The sequence below is a fragment of the Solanum tuberosum genome, unplaced genomic scaffold (genome assembly GCF_000226075.1).
Source record: "Solanum tuberosum cultivar DM 1-3 516 R44 unplaced genomic scaffold, SolTub_3.0 scf00036, whole genome shotgun sequence".
Lineage (NCBI taxonomy): Eukaryota > Viridiplantae > Streptophyta > Magnoliopsida > Solanales > Solanaceae > Solanum > Solanum tuberosum.
Window position 1 is genome coordinate 1,479,867 of NW_006238960.1, and position 13,621 is coordinate 1,493,487.

Sequence of the window (13,621 nt, forward strand, 5' to 3'; positions counted from 1 at the left end):
TTGAGTTGAAAAAATGGAATTCTTGGAGAAAGACTTACCTTGAAGAAGAATCTTGAAAAAAGATTGAAAGAATCTTGAATGGAATCTTCTACTTTGATTTTTTCCTTAGGGTTTTACACTAAGGTTTAAGAGAGAAGAGAATGATGGATTAAAAGATGAAAATCTAATTGTTTTGAGCCTTTTATTAGTCAAGAAATTCGTTTAGGGTTTTTTTGGAGGTAAAAACACAAAAACGACCCTTTTTAATATTTTCCCGTCGGCTAATTCGTAACAAGACTGTATCATGTTACTAAAATAGTCATACCTTTTTACTGAGAAATTGGATTGACGCAAAATTGGTGGCGTTGAAAAGTATATTCAAATAGCTTTAATTTGATAGGTTATGGGCCACGTAACTCTTTATATTCTAAGAGATATGGTCGTTTGAAGTTGACTGAAGTAGAATCTTATATCAAAACTTAATCAATAAGGAAACTTCAAGAATACTTTTCAAGAACTCATCAAGAAATTAAATTACTCAATATTTATGGATAGATTCGCAAAATAAAGTCATGATTGGCGTGTGGGTGAACAAACCGAACACTATGGAAGCTTACATACCTCAAAGAACTAGGTTCTTGGAGAAATCTTGAATTTCTTGAATAAACGCTTAAAACTTTGAATTTTTTCTCCTCTTGACTCTTCTCTCTAAAACCCTAAACGTTTTTGGGGATAAATGAAACTGATTCTAATCAGTTCAGACCCTTAATTGGGTGTAATTCGCGTTTAGAATAAGTGGGAGTGAGGAAAAGACTAAAATACCCCTCCTATTTTCGGGTAACTTTCCTTAAATGAATAGCCTGACTTCAAAAGTGCATATCTCCCTCATATCGGTGGCATTGAAAGAGGACTCAGAGATCTTTCTTTGGTATCTTGTGGGTCTCCTAACTCATCTTGAACTGAAAGTTATGGTCGTTTGAAGTTGACCTAAAACTTAAAAGAACTAAGGAATGACTTGAATGAATTCTCTTTAATTCTTTTTGGAACTCAAGGTGCTATATCTAGTGACCTGACCTTAATGCTTAAGAAATTTTAAACTCCTTCGTAAAATCCTACTCACAACGAAGAAGGGTTCGAGTCTTAGTTCAAAAAAAATTTGGGGTATTACACCATCTATTAAAAATAATTATCATGACTATATTATCATATTATAAGTAAAAGTAAAAATCTATTTTTGTAATAGTGGACTTAACATCAAAACTAAAAATTCAATGGACTACATTGATGCCCGTTGTTTTCGCAAAATTAGGAAGAAATTCCTTCCTTTGAGGGTAAAAGAAGAAAAAATGGAAAAACAAAGAAGAAATATCTTACCCCAAACATGTGCCCTTTTCATATTTTATTATTATTATTATTATTATTGTCTCTTCCACAACTTGATCTATTAATTTTATTAGAAATAATAATTCAAAATGTGTATATTTGTCACCGTTCACTCAATATGTGAACAGTAATTATTAAATTCTCTCTCAAATGAAAACACAAAAGAAAGAAATTAATTAAAGAAATAAAACAATAAAAATAAATGAAAATTCACGCACACTATATATAGAAGTTCTCTGTGTGAAGCAAAGTTCATACCTAATTACACATTTCTATGTTCTCTTCTTTTTATCTTTAATAGAAAGTCACTATCTAAATTTCAATGCTAAGAACTTCGGTGAAACATATCAATTTATTGTGAATGAACCATTTATGAAAACTTTAAATGATCTCAAATTGTCACAGAAAAGAGATCTCTAAGAATTTATAAGGAGTGAATGATTGTGATTTTTTACCAAAGAAACATTAAGGTTGAAATTGTTGTGACTATTTGTAGGAAATTAGTCTTTTTTTAATAAATACAATATGCAGGTTAATTAAAAGGGTATTAATGTTCTAAAATGAAATAAATAATATTGAAATATGTATGTGATAAAATCGTAAGAGGAAAATATGAGCGTGAATTGATGAATGATTTGCTACAATTTGTTCACCAACTCATTCTTATGTGGTACCTCGAAATTCAATGAATTTCTATCTTAATCGACTATTTCAAATAACATTTGATATTTTTAAAGAAAAAGAAGAGTAGAAAACCTAAAAAAAATAGTAGTTTAAAAATGAGAGGAACCCTCTATTTATCAATAACAAATAGTAGTATGAATAAGTGTTAATTGTGCCTTATCAGAAAAGTCACAACCCTTCGAAAAAGTCATTGCTCATCGGAAAAGTCACATCCCTATGAAAGAGTCACAAGTCATCGAAAAAGACACATCCCTATAGAAAAGTCACAATCCTTTGAAAAAATCACAATCTTCGGAAATGTCATAACCCGTCAAAAGAGGCACAACCTTTAAGAAAAGCAACAACCCTTTAATGTGAAAAGGTATCTACTTTTGATATAATATAATTAAATAAATATTTAGTATTTTTAATTGGGGGTATTATAGATATATTTATTTGTTGTTCCTTCATCCAAAATGTGTTAAGTTTAAAAGCATCATATTGCTCTATTATTTAGTCAAGGGAGTGGAACCTATTTGTTATTCCTTCATCCAGTGGAACCTATTTGTTGTTCCTTCATCCAAAATGTGTTAAGTTTAAAAGCATCATATTGCTCTATTATTTAGTCAAGGGAGTGGAACCTATTTGTTATTCCTTCATCCAAAATGTGTTAAGTTTAAAAGCATCATATTGCTCTGTTATTTAGTCAAGGGAATGGAACATTTGTGTTTGAAATTATTAATGATTTGAATGGTTTGGTAATTGAAAAGACTTCAGGCTCAAATATGCCATGTCAGTAGCTAGTTTTAAGTATTTAGGTTGATTCCGGTGGTCATTTTGCTGCCCCAAATCTAGCCATGAAATGATCCATTAGAATAGCTAGCTGATTTTTAGTTTTTAGTATTAACTTATCTCCTGTTCTTCTGAATATGCTTGATTTTACCTTTTCAGACTTCTTTTACTATTTCTAATTCATGTTTACAGTCTCCTACTTCAAAATTATGGATCATCTTTTCAGTTAATCTTCAAAGGATGATGTTATTTTAAGTTCAACCATTTTGAGATGGTGTCTTAATAGATTCATTTCAAATTTAGCTTCTACGGTTATTTGTTATGTACAGTATTTAATGCCTAAAACGGCATCATATGTGTTTATCCAGTTTTGATGCCATCTATTTTAATGATTATTTTTTTAAATCAATGAGTTGGTATATATGTATTTCCATTTATTTATCTTATTATATATGTGAGAACCAATTGGACTCAAATGTCTTCCTACTTGCATTTCGAATGGGCCATCGAGGCCTAATTGAGTTAATTTCGTCAAATTGAATTGGTGCAGAAGAAAGGAATGCTAATATCGTGGGTCAAAGGCGAAGTTAAAAGTTCGCGGCTTAACAAATGGTCAAAGACCCGAACAATTTGAGTCTCCAAATTCGGGTTATTCTAAACCTATCTTTAGTACAATTTCTATACTAATAAAATTACTCGCGCCTCGCGCGGGAATTTAATATCACAAAATTATAAAATAATACTTAAAACCTATTAGTCATTAAAACTTCAACACTTTATTATCTTACATAAAAGATTACGTAGTAACGAACATTAATAATGTAAAGGAAAATGATAATTATAATATCTTATCAGTTATCATTCAATTAATCATCTTTAATTTGATTTTATAATTTATCCTTTTGCTTCCACGAACTATTTGATATTTTTGGGGAATGAAGTGAACATCAACCTGAGATATTAAATTTTCTAATAAATAAATAATCGTTGTTAAGGGATAAATGAAGTTTAAAAGGTTGAAAAAAGTGAACAAATATTTTAATTCTAACGTGTAGAAAGCTCAGCCTTGCATTTTGCTTTACATATATCATTTTAAAGTTCTCCATTCAAATGTATCATAAGTAATTATTAAAATGGAAAATTAAAGTGAGAATGTATCATATTGGTCAAAAATTCAACTTATTATATATACTTGAAAGGGTAAAATATTATACAAAATTATTTAGTTTGTCTGGGTGTTTTTTAAAAATCAACATACCAGAGTGATGAAGTTCAATTTGAACCTACACTTCTATTCCAATCGCAATGTGCAGAAACACATTTATTAGTTCAAGAAAAATATTTACAACATGCAGAAAACTTGAGAATCTGTCCATACTTTATATTGAATAAGAGCAATTAATTTATTGTGTAGTTATCTATATCTTTGAAATTAAAAGAGGCTCTAGTCTAGTCATATTCCTCTATAAGTTATCCGGCACATCCTTGAACCCATGTCAAAAATTTATTAATTCTTGTTTGATTTCCTTGGTTCACTTCGCACATCAAGGTGTGATAAAGTTTTTAAAGTCTTTATGCCCTTACAATGTCATACCAAATTTGAATTTTGTCTTCAAGAGATGGTGGTATAGATCTTTAAGGAATTTTTTAATTCTACCATCAACAATTTTAGTAGAGAAAACTTGCGTGAATACTCGATTAACGTATGTTATTTAATCTATACTAACAAATAGTTATAACAATAACTTTGCAGAAACATAAACAACAAAGTTTAAAACATGTACTCAAAAACAACAATTAATATCATAAGCATAAATTAATGATTGTAAAAAACATACCAAGATCTGTAACAATAGAATGAAAAAGAAAGAAAAAATTGATTCCACTGACTGCACAATGTCCCTTCAAGGAAATTATTCCCCTCTAGTACACAAGGTTTAAATGAATAGATCCTCTCAGGAAGGAGCAATTCTATTCACTAGTGTATTGATACAAAAATAGTGGTGTCAATGAGTCACTCAACATGAGAAAAGTACACGAATATTTAATTGTGAAGAAGAAGAAGAAGAAGGAGAAGGAGAAGGAGAAGGAGAAGGATAAGAAGGAGAAGGAGAAGGAGAAGGAGAAGGACAAGGAGAAGAAGAAGAAGAAGAAGAAGAAGAAGAAGAAGAAGAAGAAGAAGAAGAAGAAGAAGAAGAAGAAGAAGAAGAAGAAGAAGAAGATCACAACTTTTCATAATTAGTTATTTATTTCGATTATAAGTTAGCTATCTTTATTCTTTTTATTCATATAATTATTATTTTATTCTATTAGTTGTAACATGAATAAATCTTCAGTAAAGTTGCCATTTTTTTAATTTCAGTAGTCTCTTTACTTTTGCCATTTCAATTACCAAGTCTGGAATGAATTTCAATAATTCTTATCACTTGCTTAAATTCTCTATACAAATTCAGAGATTCTTTTCTCGAAATAAAATCAAGTGTTCATTTACTTAACACATTTTCTTAATAAAATAGGAAAATGGTTTAAGGTTTTCAATTTTAGCCACATAAATGATTTATCGGATAACTGCGTGTTAGCGGACAGTTCAAATGCCTTAAAAACCTTCTTGAAGTGTAAATAAGAATCTTCCACCCTTTTCTCTAATTTTTTAGACTTAATTATGTTAAAGTTTTTAAAATCAAGTTTTCTAAATTTCTTTTAAATAATTTATTGGCGACTCCTTTAAAAATTAATTTTTTTCTTTTAAAGTTAAATCGATTTAAAAACCGGTTATTTCTTTAACACATAATATTAATCATCGCCAAGTCTAACTTATTCTTTTCAAAATGCTCCCTGCTTAGTTTTAGAGTCCATCAATTGTTGTCTGATTCATAGAAACTAAGAACAACGTGATCCAGCAACCACATATTTTTGTGGATAAATCAGTTTCAAGATTTGTTGTTCCCCCTACCAATGTTCCTTAGTATATTCAATAGTTGGATCAAGTGGTACAACATGTTTCAATGCACGCTTATCAGTTTCACTTTCATCCTCACCTTCTTGATTTTTGAAAAATAATCTCACTTGCTTCCCCCTTTTACATGCACTACATCCTCCCCACCCCCTTTTTTTTTTCTTCTAAATGACACATTCCTTTTTCTGTGAAGTGAGTGAAAGGAACATTTGTTTATCTTTAGTCATATGCTTTAAGAAAACAATATCTATGAATCAATATTGCTTGCTTCTTTCAGCTTCACCTGCAAAATAGTTTAAGGGTTAGTCTTAGGAATCTAGACAAGCTTTAGTCCTTTCTTATGATCAAAAAGATGAATCAGACTGTACCAGCATACAAGATACCACTTACTACAATATATAGATATATACTCCATAACCAAACATTATTTACAACTTTTTTTGTGGGGTAAATAAAATATTTATCAGCAAAAAATAACAGAGTCCCTCAGTAACTATCAGAAGGAATCAAGCAACATATAGAACTAATATGCATCAACAAGAAACATGACAAGAATTTCACTATTGCATCAAATTAGCAATAGAATTTAGAAGAAAAATAGTTTGGAACCATAAAATTTTAATAAAGGTCCGGGTGACGAAATTTGAGACATGTTTTCTGCTCTTCTCTTTATAGTATCACTCTCAAAGAAGTGTCAGACTTCAACAATTTAACTACAGTAATCAACGGGCTCAAGTGACAGGTTGGGGGCAGATGTTCTCAACACAATTCCTTCTACTTCTGCTTAAGTGGACATCTTTCTTTCTGATCAACTGAAGGCTGACCCATTTATTAAAATACATTGTGTAAAAAGAATAAAACTAAGTTGATGGTCACCTAAGTAAGTGAATTTCACCAATGGGTGTACTCTTTACTAACTCTTACCCTTGACCCCATATTAGCTATCCCTGGTGTATTCTATCGATTAGATGAGGGTTGGTTGCCTCAAATTTCCATTGTATAATCTATTTCTCATTCGTTACCCCCTTGTTCAGGCAAGTTCTAACATAGGCCTCCGTTAAAAAAGCAATCAAAGCGAAGAGAAAAATAATACATGCATAAATAATATTCCAGAATTACGAGTTATTAGGTTTACTTTTTTAATTTCTCATGGTTCCTATAACTCTAATTGTAGATTTAGCTACTCATGCTTGGGTGATAACAATTTATATTGATTTTGTTGAGATAAATCATTCACTTATAATTAGAGTAGTTGACTTTCGGAATCTTGAATCGATAAACAAAAGATGTAATAAACCGATGATTCAAGAATTAAAATGGAAAAGTGTTTCACAAATTAATTCTCAAAACCAAAGTTCCAAGTTGTACGAATTGTCTAACATCAAAAATAAATTTTAAAAAGATGACTATTTATAGAAATCTAATCCTAAATAAAATAAACTATGAAAACATAGAAAAAGTAGGACTTGGCAGTCGCTTCTACGGTTCATGTTCTACCGCTCGTAGGTAGTCGTACCGCTCATAGATGCCTTTCATGGAAAATAGCTTCCTTAATATTTCTCTAGACTTTTTTACCGACAGGTTTTACGACTCACATCTTGCACAGCCCGTCCTGGTTAATTGTAGTCCAAGCATAGGAACTCAACATCTCTAATCTTTTCCACAACCTAGACATATGGTTCGTAGAAGTTCCTACAGCTTGTAGTCCAGTCTCATGGTCCAATACTTTTCTCAAAAACTCTAGTCCTTATCTACGGGTCAATCCTACGGCTCGTAGAAAAGTCTATGGCTCGTAGGTCGACTCGGAGGAATTAATAAAGTTTGTTTCTTCACTGCTTTCTTCAACTTGAACTGCCAAAATCTATTTTTCTCCAAAACATATATAAAACACCACTGAATCTATTAACAAGTGCCTCGAGTCAGTTCCATCTTTCCTTCACCACCAGCTGGAGCACACTCTTTGCCGGTCTCAAGGTTATCAACAAGACAAGAACCGTAAATATGCGGTACATAAATGTGATACTTAATCTTATCATGACCTTCTTTAATTAAAAATAATCAATACACATACAAAGCGAACAATCTTTATTTCAAAAAAACAAAACTGGAGCACCCCATAGAGAGATACTCGGTCGTATGTAATCCTTATCTAACAAGTCCTTCAATTGCTCCTTTAACTCCTTAATTTTTGGCAGAGCCATACCATAAGGAGAAGTGGAGATATGTTTCATTTCTCAGAGAAGGTCAATTCTGAATTCTATTTTCCTTACAAAAGGAACACCAGGAATATCATCAGGGAACACTTCTAGAAACTCGTTAACAATGGAAACTGACTCAAGAGTAAGGATTTCGGAATCCGTATCCCTAACTCAAACAAGATGATAAATGAAACCTTTAGAAATCATATTTCTACCCTTAAGACACGAGATAAACCGACCTTTAGGTGCTGAATTTCTACCCTTCCATTCTAAAACAAATTCATTCGGAAATTGAAATCTAACCACACTAGTTCTACAATCAATGTAAGCATAAAAAGAATGAAGCCAATCCATATAAAGAATAACATCAAAGTTTATCATGTCTAACTTCACGAGGTCAACTAAGATGACCTTAGGGAAAATGAAATTGGCAATCTCTATAAACTCGTTTAGCAACAATAGAATCACCAACAGAAGTTGAGACTGAAAAAGGTTCTAAAAGAACCTCACGACTAACATTAAACTTCATAGCGACATAAGGATCACAAAAGACAATGTAGCACATAGATCAAAAAATTCATATACTTAAATTGAAAGACTCGTAACATACTAGTCACCACATCTAGAGAGCTCTAATGATTTTGTCAAGTCTGAAGAGCATAAAATTTGTTATGATGTGGTGTACTACCTGAACTAGAATAAGCACCATGTTGAGTCGGGAGACCAACCTTACCATTTTTAGCTTGTGAAGGGCGATCCCTCAATCTATGATCATTCTTCCCACAATAATAGCAAATATCGGTACCAACTAAGCATTTTCCTGGATGCCTTTTTCCACACTTTTGGGAAGTGGGGAATGAAGACCCACTAGAACCACCTCTTTGAGGTTTATGGTTGGACACCCTATCCTTGTTGAAATTTTGACCCAAAGTATTTGGCGGATTCGTACAAGAGAACTTTTGCCAAAACTAAGAACACCCATTTTCACCGAACTTCGAGTGAGAAAAATCACCACCATCCGTCCTAGCCCTCTATGATTCTCTAGACCTTTCCTTGCGCTTTTCCTCCTCAATTTGTTGAGAATGAGTCATCAACCTTGAGATATCCATTTCTTTTATTAACATGGTAGTTCTACATTCTTTGAGAACCATCTCGAACACACCCCAAACAAACTTACTCATCCTTGACTTAGAGTCGGCAACCAATATCGAAGAATACTTAGACAATTGAGTGAAGTTCAAATATTACTCTTTCACACTCATGTTGCATTGCCTCAAGTTGATAAATTTTTGCACATTTTCCTCCCTCATCTAAAGGGGAAAGAACTGATCAACAAACACCATTTTAAACTTATCCCAATCCAAGGGAACTGCATTAATAGCCCTCTCCTCCTTCATTAAGCAAACCATACTTAATCAACCCCTTTAAATTGATAATCATCCAAGTGGACCTTTTCCACCGGAGTCACTCCCATGATATCCACAATCTTTTGGATCCCTTCAGCAAACTCTTGGGGATCTTCCTCCACTTTAGAGCCATGAAATTCTAGAGGATTCATTCTCGTAAAGTCTATTATCCTTGTTGCTTCCATACCCACATTTGGGTTCATGGGAACTACAACCTCCCTATAATATTCTACCATCATGGCTTGTGCCAACACTTGAAATGCGGCCCTAAACTCAGGATGTGAGGCTTGCTCGGCCAAAATATCAACCAAAGTTTTGTGAAGATTTGTGTTCCTTCTCATCGAAGCTCTTCTGTGAGGTATGTTCTGAAAATGCATAGAACACGAGTTAGAAGGAAACCTTATAGTGTTCAAATCTATCGCACAACTGAGGAATACGAAAGAAGTGAAATGTTTCTTACAGACCTCGTAGTCTTTTATTCATAAATGTGGCGCGTTTTACACTCATGAATAATACTCTACTAAACACGCTTGTCAGACACCTAGGACTCTTTAAAACATGGCTCTGATATCAAGTTTGTTACAACCCAAGCTACACCCTAGACGTAACATGGTGAATAGAGTCCCGAGAGACCCTAATTAAACCACTTGACATAAGCAATACGAAGAATTAAAAGAAAGCATGATAATAGTCTTAATCAACCTCATTTATACCAACAGAGTACAATTCGTTGAAACATCTAATGTCTGATGTAGGCCTCTATCATCATAGTAAGTGGCTAGCATAAACCCCTAGCTCATGAAATAGTTTGAAAACTAAAATGGCATGAAAGTAAAAACATCATAAGTTTTCATGCCCTCAGAACATGAAGACTCACCAAAGAAACTCAATAGCAGAGAAATACAACTAACCACAGTCGGATGGAGGAGCGTCGACCCCGTATTATAAGACAATATAGGCACACAAAAATAGTATGTGTCAGTATATGGAATGTATAGAGTATGAGAGAGTGCATAAAAATGGACATGAACATGATACATATGTAAAATATGATAGTGCATGACCGAGTATAAGATAACAAAACATAATAAGGTAAAATCATAAGACATAAGACATGGTCAATGCAACTCTTGAGAAAACCCTTTACATAAGTTGAAAATCTAAGCCTTTGAGGAAAAAGGAACATAATCATTTGTAGGATAGGTTATTGATAACCGACATAGACCATGTGAGTTATAACATAAAATTTGGTGTCTTTCCCACACCAAAAAGAGATGTCCTACTTTGACAAGGTAAGGACTATGAACTTTTAGCTTAGTTGTATCCATTAGCAATGTCTTTCAAAGACCAATCCTATGGGGGCATGTAGTTAGGGACAAGGAGATTGCTACTAAAGACTAAATCCTCTACTAATAGTATAGCCTCCATCTCAAAGTCCTCTTGTTGCTAAGTAAACTCCCAATAAAATAAGCATAATTATATCATAATCATCATTCTTGTAAAGATAAAAATCTAGTAATATCAATCCAATTATAACTTCATAACATAGAATAGCACCTTTCAACCTCATGATTTCATAACAAGTTCATAAGGCACTTGTCAAAAGTATCAAAATTCATGGTTCACCTTTCATATAGAAAATACTTCAATTAAGAAGCAACCCATTAATAAACATATGAATACTTATTTAAAACATCCCTTCTTCATAAATTCCTCAATTTCATGATGCATGCGTAATCCCAAAACATAGTTCATATTCATAAATAGGCATAGGGCATGGGCTAAAATGAAATTCATTGAATACATACAATTTAGATAGAATGATGCTTAATAAGATGAAATACAGTGAATTAAATCATAAACAATTGAACCCATGAAGAACATGCAAAACCCTAGAAATTTGGGTGAAATTCATGGAAAAGAATTGGAGAAATCTTGGGACTCAATGGATGAAAGAATGCATTGATGAAGCTCTTCATACCTTGGGTAAACAAGGCCGTAAGAATTTCAAGAGGAAGAGACCTTGAAGCTTGAAACCCTAGTTTTTTCCTTGAGAGCTTGAGGGAGAATTTGGAAAAGAAGGGTCACGCCCCAGATTCAAGGGGTGCAACTGACTCCTAATGCCAAAACTCAAGCTCGAGTTGACCCTGCTGAACCATATACTAATAATGCATGGCAACCACACGCAATCAAGAAAACAAACAAGTATATCTCGGCTTAAAATTAAGTCGTTGGCCGGCAAGGCCCCTGTAAACAGATCTATAAAAGAAATAGCTAATCCCAAGAGTTCATAAAAATAAATAGCCAACTAGAACAGAAGTCCTGATTGGGTCGTCGAGGCCACCATGATCTCTATATTGACATTGAAAGCAAGTATATATCAAGATAATACATCAAACAACTAACAAGCTTCAGCAAACCAACAAACTAGGACAGCATGGCCATAACGACTTTTACTCATAACCCCCTCGATACTACAACAAGGCAGGACCATAATCAACAAACAAAAACAGAAGATACCACGATAATCTGATAAAAGATATGTATTTCCATTGCAAATTGCTATTTACGGCTTATCAAAGCTAGAGTCGATAAATGAAGGGTCTTACCTTGATCTTAAGTTCGTAATACACCTCAAAACCTTAAAATATACCCAACCCCTTGCTTTCCCAACACCAAATTATGATATGCTACGAAATCGATAAAACAAATTATACCAGGATGACGAGCTCAACGCGTAGAACAACTTTCGTTAAGGACTTAAGTCGAGAAAATCTATAATTTTGTTGATCCTAGAAGTGGGTTTTCTATGTTTTCTGGATCTTCACTAATAAAAATGAAGAAAATTCGAAGAAGATGATATATACAATGTTCCACCTACCTTGGTCCCCACCTCACGTGCCTACTTGCAGAGTCTTGTAAAAATACAAATATCTCTCTATTTTGAAGTCGTATGAACGAACGGTTTGATGCGTTGGAAACTAGACTCGTAGAACTTTGATTTGATGGGCTCGTGGGCCCCATAACTCTTTATAGATTGGGAGAAACTTCTGAGACATTTGACCCATATTTCATAAAAATCTTTAAAAAGGAACTTACGATAAATTTCGTCAACTTTTATTTTGCCACTTAAGAACATTCGTCCTTGAATGAAAAATCTGAGTCACGCGGTTAAGTCCTTAGGAGTAGCCAAAATTTAGGTAGAGTATCCTTTTTATATGTGACTATCCAGAACCTGAAATGCAGAAATTCTAACTTAGGCGTCTCATAGGATGACATAAATAGCTAAGCGCTATAGCTCCGCAATAATAGTGAGCAAAAATATAACGACAACAACAATAATAATAAGAAACAATATAAAAAAATCAGATAGGTATCTTACCTCACTGCACTAATATAAATTGATATGTCATCACCCTAGGGTATGAAACAAGTGAGGATATTTGGACCTCATGCCATCCTCAGCTTCCAGGTCACCTCTTCTCTATTCTTATTTCTCCACAATACTTTAACCGAAGCCACCTCTTGGGTCCTCAATTTATAGACTTGCCAATCTAATATGGCAACTGGAGTTTCCTCATAGGACAACTCCTCTGTGATCTGAACATCCTCAACTGGGATAACATGAGAAGGGTCTCTTACGCACTTCCGTAGCATTGATACATGGAAAACTGGATGAACAGATTTTAGCCCCGAAGGCAATTCTAACTCATAAGCCACTCGTTCTACCCTCTGAAGGATCTGGTATGGCCCAATGAATCTTGGACTAAGCTTACCTTTTTTGCCAAATCTCATAACACCCTTTATAGGAGAGACTTTTAAGAATACCCAATCATCGACACAAAATTCTAATTCCCTTCGTCGAACATCTGAGTATGACTTCTGTCGGCTTGAGCTGTTATCAACCTCTCCCAAATGAGCTTAACCTGCTCCACTGTCTGTTGTACTAAGTTGGGTCCAATCAACCATGACTCACCTACCTCGAACCATCCAATGGGGGATCTACCTTTTCTCCCATACAAAGCCTCATAAGGTGTCATCCCGATGCTGGAATATTGTATGTGAAGACAATAAGAGGTAAGTGGTCATCCCAACTTCCCTTGAAGTCTAGCGCGCACGCCCGTAACATATCTTCGAGTGTCAAAATTGTGCGCTCAGCCTGGCCATCTGTCTGAGGGTGAAAGGTGGTACTAAGATTAACTTGTGTCCCTAATCCTTTCTGGAAGGACTTCCAGAAATTGGCG